This window comes from Magnolia sinica, chromosome 18 (genome assembly GCF_029962835.1).
Source record: "Magnolia sinica isolate HGM2019 chromosome 18, MsV1, whole genome shotgun sequence".
NCBI lineage: Eukaryota > Viridiplantae > Streptophyta > Magnoliopsida > Magnoliales > Magnoliaceae > Magnolia > Magnolia sinica.
In genome coordinates this window covers 48605767-48612449 of record NC_080590.1, presented here as the reverse complement: position 1 = coordinate 48612449, position 6683 = coordinate 48605767, and the positions used below count along the sequence as shown (strand labels likewise).

The following is a 6683-nucleotide window of genomic DNA, read 5'->3' as shown; positions in this document are numbered from 1 at the left end:
GTGGCCCACTTTTTGTACAAAAGCATATGGACCACTCTCAGGCACAAGTTCCCATGCACACCACCCACACACACTATAATTCCCATGGAATAAACACTACCCATCCTAAACACTACCCACACCTAACCTACCCTAGCAAGCATTGTTTGTATCACCATAGGTTATGATTTCTTTCTCTAACCAAGGAGGGAGAGTAATGATGACTCCCCTACAACCTTCCCTTCCTCTCTCTCCTCCTTCATTCTCTCATTTTCCTCTTCCATGGAAGAATTTCCAGCCCTCCCTCTCCCAATTTCCAGCAACTTCCCCTTCCTTTCTTCCTCCATCTAGCCACCACAAATTCATCTTGACCATTGAACCTTTAAGCTTGGAGCTTGGAGTACATAGTGTTGGTGGTAGCTTGAAGATTAAAGGTGGGTGATTATAATTGTTGATCTTATTCTCTACCCTTTGATCTTTTTTTTCTTTCTAGATGGATCATATGGGACCCACCAATCCATGGTGGGGATCCCATTTGATCCCATGGATGTGGCCCTTTGGCCCATCCTACATGCATGTCATGATCCATGATGGGGCCATTCTCCATGGACCCCATCATGATGTATTTTATAATCCACTCCATCTTAAGGTCATCTAGACCCTAAGGATCATGTTGGGATGACATCCCAACCATCCATAACAATTATATATCATGCATGTAGTGATTTTATGTTGCATGTAAAATCAATGTAGTTGTATGGGTATGATTCACTCTTGGGAGGGCCCACTAGTGGCGGGGCCTTACCCCCATGGCCGGATTACTCTCTTTCCTTCTTTTCTTTCTCTGATGTATGGATGATAGTGTGTGGGTGGCCCATTTATAGTGGGCCTTGGATGTCCCAAAATAAATAAAAATAAAAATCCAGCAAGGTGGGATGCTCTTATCACCTAACTCCATGATCATCGGACACCTTAATCAAATGCATGCAAGTGTCCTAGTTCTAGTATGTGATCTGGACTTATGTGGGGCCCACTGAGGAAGGCCACACACCCTTTTTATGGCTGGGATTATTGAGATATAAGCTGATGTGTCCAGCCATGTATTGCTGTCCAAAAACTTGGACTGTTGCATGGATTGTCATGTTCAATCTTTGGCATGGATTTTTGGATCATGATTGTCATTATTTTCTTTATAAGTATGGAGTGTAATGAGAAGGTGTGGACCCCACCATGAGGTGTGATGGGTCATACCTCAGATGGTCCATGATATGGTACCCAAAAAGGAGGCCCATAGGGGTGGGCGGTCCACCTTGTTGGGCTGTCCAACCCACATGTATGGAGGGAAAACATACACTTCAGCTTGGTTTCTCTGAAGGATGGACCACCTTACTTTATTTTATGAAGAAATTACTAAACCTCCATTTTTCCCCTCTTGGATGAAGGTTGGGCCCACCTTACTGGGTAAACAATGCATGGACAGCAACATCTCTTCCTGGACAGATTGAAATTCCTAATTTAATTAAAATATTTATGAGTATCGAAAAATCATAAAATTTTGCAGAGAGGTGGTTCACTTATGGTAGGACTCACCTACAAAATGTTGGGGCCAATGGACACCTGTACACACCATGGTGGTGGCTGGAATGGCCCATTACAATACGGTGTCCAGATCAGTCCGCTTTTTAGGACAGATTGATTTCTTTAAATAAATTAAAATATTTATATATGTCTAAAAATTCTGAAATTTTGTGGAGATATGTTCCACCCACTCTAGGACCCACTTACCAAATTTCAGGGCCAATGGACCTCTGTGTACACCGTGGCAAGGGTCGGACTAGCCCACCACGTTGGGACGTCCAGGTCAGTCCGATTTTCTGGACAGTCTATTTTATTTAAATAAATTAAAATATTTATAAGTGTCCAAAAATCTTGAAATTTTGTGGGGGTGTAGGTCACCTATGGAAGTATCACTTTGTAAAATTTCAGATCCAAAATACATTTGAGTTGCCCGTGGTATGGCTGGAAGTGGTCTGCTAGGCAGGGACGCCCAGGCTGGGGCATCTAGCCTGCTTCGTGGGCCCACCTCGATGTGTTGAATGTCCCACCACCCATCCATGTAGGGTACTTAGGGGATTGATCATACTTGCCCCCTTTTTATTCAATTAGAACACATTAGGTGGATTTTTGGGCCATATACCCCAGGCCCATAGGACTGCCTACACATGGGACATCCCTGCCTTAGGCTACTGCTGGGCTTGCATTCTAACAATCTGGCCCATTTCATATATGTATTGTATATCCTCTCTCATCTGGTGGGGCCCACAGTGATGTGTGTGAGCCATCCAGAATTAATTATACTAAAAAATACTTCTAATGCTGAACTCCAACCAACCCAGAAATTTGGGTGGGCTGGAATTTGGCATCGAGCCCAATAACTGTTGCCTATAGATGTTCTTTGGGGCAATATGGCCCACTATATTTGAGGAGGATTTATGTCAGTATCTTATCATCTTAATTTTTATTTTTTTGGGCTTAATTAGTGTATGATTAAAGGCCCATCCCAAATAGGATTCTTCTTGGGCTAGTCTCTTAGTTAAGTAAGGGCCTTATAGCCTTGGTTGGGCTGGAACTTTTGATAGGCCCATTGAACCCTTGGGTCCTATATTTACCATGTCATTGTGATGGGCCTTATGGGCTAAATACTCAAGTAGTTGGGCCCTTGTTTGCCCACTATAATAAATCCATACTTGGGCCGAGATGTGAGGCCCAACTTACATGTGTTAAAAATTTAAGAATTTTCCATATGTTGGGATAATGGGCTGCCCATTAGGCCTACCACAATGAATGAACCTATGACCCTTATGGTTGGGCCCTAACCTTGCTTAAGGGCCCACCAGGTTGCCTTTGTTTTTGGGCTTAGTGTATGGCCCACTAGGCCATGGGTTGATTGTGCCTTGGACCTTTCTTTGCATATATAGTAGGCTACCTTTTGGGACCCAGTTGAGGTTGGATGTCCTCCTTGGTGGCCCTAAGGTAGGCCCATAGAGGCCCTTATAGGTGGTTAAAGGCCCACCTTGGGCCTGGCTAGGACTGTTCCTCCTTAGGATTTTGACTCTCTTAGTTTGTGGGTCATCCCAAAGTACTGGGCTCCCACTAGAGGACTTCTCTTCTTCTTAGAATACCTGTCGATGTGCCTAGATCTTGACCCTCCTTGGGACAGACGATTTCATATTCCTCAGGTAGCACACTTACATCGTGGCAACCCATATGCATCATCTGTATGAATTGATTGCATTGTATAGTGGTCATTCAGGGATGGAGTTTCTTCCCTTTTGCACATTGAGTGCCTGAAACTTGTGCATGATTTGTGTGTGCGACTCATGCATTGGCATCGCATTTCATGAGGATACCGCCCTTGCTTCATCAGGGCCTTGCCTTCACAGGTACATTTGTGGATGGCCGCATATGTGGACACCGGAAATATTACTTGAGCATACTGGGTGCGTAGGATGCCCATGGGTGAGATTCCCAAAACTTCCATGGTACCAAGGATCTGCTCCAACGCCGTGACCGGGTGGAATACATGAGCGCACGAGGGCCTTATATCTAGGCCGCGACTCCCACCGTCGTGTAGTCGGTTAGATAGGGGTGTGGCCTTACCGCCCGGTGTGAGGAGGCATTGCTAGGCCGAGTCGACCAGCTCGTAAATGGGTCCGCTACCTTCGAGGCCTTGTTGGTGATTGGTTGTCCACAGCGGGTAGTGAGGTCTCTTACGCTCGTTTGATCTGCAGAGCGGCAGAGCGGCGGGTTAGAGTGTAATGGACCCCGGTGATTTCCTTATGATTGAAAATGTACTTGACTTATGGTTTGGATATGAGCACTGACATTACTTACATCGCATTAGCATTGGCTGTACAAGCCCCCCTTTCATACATTGCCTTGGTATGACACTCATTACTTATTGCATCGCATTCATGGTAAGCCTTGGTAAGACTAGTGATATGTTCATTGATTATGCTCCTCTCCTTATACCTCCTACTATTCTTCTGTGCACCATTGTCACACACTTACACCACCCTCTAAGCTTCTATAAGCTTATGCACGATTGATACGTGCAGGAGACTCTAGGTAGGCGCCGTAGCAGCAGAGCATGGAGTAGAGTTGAGCAGTGAGGACTCCAGTGTTGCTGATTTCTCTCTCTTTTCCTTTTTATTCTCATGTATGTCCTTTTGGACCTTTTGGATGATTGTAAAAGTTCAAATTTTTAGTGGATTTTGTGATGTGTGCCTTTGTTATTCTCAGATGTACTTGCTGTGATCTTGGGTATGCTCGCATTGGAAGTGATTATATTGTTATGAAAATCCTCCTTGTAGGATCCCAGGATCGGAACCTACCTCAGGAGCCGAGAATGGGGTACTACGGAGGCTGTTGCGGCCAGGCCCCTATGGAAATCCTCTCCCACATGCACTTTACAAGAAAAATATGTGCCAATATGGCATGTGTTCGGGATATCTGATAGGAGCATAGGATGGGCTTCACCGTGCAGATGATGGTGACCATCTAATTTTGCTCTTGCAATTTGAACCACTCACTATATCATTTTTATCCATCCATTAAGATAACCACCATTTGGTTAGTTAGGATTGATTTATCATTTTGATTTCCAACATGCACCTTTCAAGATGTGCCTTACAATTTGAATGGTCTAAAAAGCTATACTTGTGTGCCATGTGAGGAGTAACTGCCAATTTCAGAATGGTAACAACTCTTCCAACAGAACATGGAAAAGTTATATGACAATCTTGATTGTACAAATAACTTAACCGATTGTGCTTTGAGCATAAAACAGAATTTCACCAACCACATGAAATTAATCATTTGATTTAGCCTTGGAATTTGAACCATTCACTGTTAACTATCCATTTGATAACCATCAATCAAATGATGATTATCTTTGATTTATTAATGTGAATTTTAAAATGATAAATAGCCATGCATGAGTGCCACATTTGAGCAAGATGACTCACTAAACTACCATTTTCAAGATGTTTGTGAGCTCTGACATGTATGATGACTCCTTTGATAGTTAACTACAATTTTAAGAAAATGGTGGTAACTCTTCCAACATACACATGTCACGGTTATATGACAATCCAGGCTATCCAATTGCTTGCCCAATTGTGTTCGGAGCATAAAGTTACATAGGTAACCACATATCCGGGCCATCCTAATTGCTGGCCCAACTGATATTTCAATTTGGCCCTTTGGAATTTGAGCCAATCGCTGTTTGACTTTTAACCGTCAAATGGATGGTTAGGATTGGTTGATTAGTGGGAATTTCGTCATATGGTCCATTCACTAGGCCCTAAACAGGCCTTCAATGTAGGAGGAACTGTTCCTAAATCATTGAAATCTATAAAAGAAACCGTGATATCCATGCTTCAGCTTAAATCAGAAACAGCTGGGGCTGAAAATCAAAACAGGGATTTTCTTCATCATTGGCGTGGTGCTAAATGCAACTGCCCAGGACCTTGCCATGCTCATTATAGGAAGGATATTCTTGAGGTGTAGAGTCGGCTTCGCTAATCAGGTCTTTTTCTAGTTCCACTTCCGATTTATTCTTTATTTTATTTTAATTCAGTTTTATTTAATCAACGAATCTGGCCCACCACCAATTCCCCATATCGAATTACGAGTGGTGGTGCAGACCGGAACTCATAATCCATCTTGGGCTAGCAGGGATCCTAGCCCTCCTCCTGACCGTCGGCTCTATTTTGGTTGTCGACACTCCTAATAGCCTCATAGAGCGTGGCCACCTCGAAAAGGGAAGACAGTGCTCAAGAAGATTCATGGAACCAACAACGTTGAGCCTGAGTTCCTGGAGCTTGTGGAGGCAAGCCGTGTGGCCAAGGAAGTAAAGCACCCATTCAGGAACCTCCTCAAGCGACGCAGCCGCCCACAGCTGATTATTGATATGGTCATGCAGGTCAGCCTCCCCAGCTTTATAAGTATAAAACACCCACAACAAATGGCAAAACAGGTCATTTTCATAACTAGACCTAATTAGTTTGATTTAGTTATCTTTAATTTCAGTGATCCATTGCAGTACCAAACACCCACAATGATTAACGATGTGGGTCATCTTCATTGGTAATATGCTAGTGCCCAGTTTCTGGAATTTTCTTTCCTTTTCTTTCTTTTCTAAGTCTACAAGAGCATCCTATAAAATCCTTCAATTTCTCACTGCGTAGGAAGGATGTGGTGTCACTGCCGAATGGTTTATCTGCCCATGTCGTACTTGTATGGGAAGAGGTTTGTTGGTCTAATCACACCATTAATTTTGTCATTAAGAAAGGAGCTCTACATGACCTCGTATCAACAAGTAGATTAGAATCAAGTCCGTAATTTTTGTGCAAAGGTTAGTTACATCAGTGTCTTTCTGATGCACTCCTCAATAAGTTTGTTTTTGTTGTTAAAATAAAAAATAAAAAAAATCTTGTATCATTTACCTATGGACATGAACACTGTAATCAACCATTCAATCTTTTTGTAAATGGATTATTGGTAAAACTTCATGATTTTGGGAAACAATAAGTTGGGTGAGTGGCCATCACCGTGGGTTTGAGTTTACTAGAACTAGATAGCTCTTATTTCACTCAAAACCTACATCAACAAAGAGGAGTAATGTTTTTTCCTTCCATTTT

General features: G+C 42.9%; 1 long non-coding RNA gene across 1 annotated transcript; it reads left to right on the top strand.

The window, feature by feature from the left end:
• The first annotated feature begins 4544 nt into the window (after positions 1 to 4544).
• LOC131232906 (uncharacterized) lies at positions 4545 to 6383 on the top strand. Its single transcript, XR_009164976.1, has 3 exons — positions 4545 to 5569; positions 5777 to 5965; positions 6231 to 6383. It is a non-coding gene; the product is annotated as an uncharacterized LOC131232906 (long non-coding RNA).
• Positions 6384 to 6683: the final 300 nt, after the last annotated feature.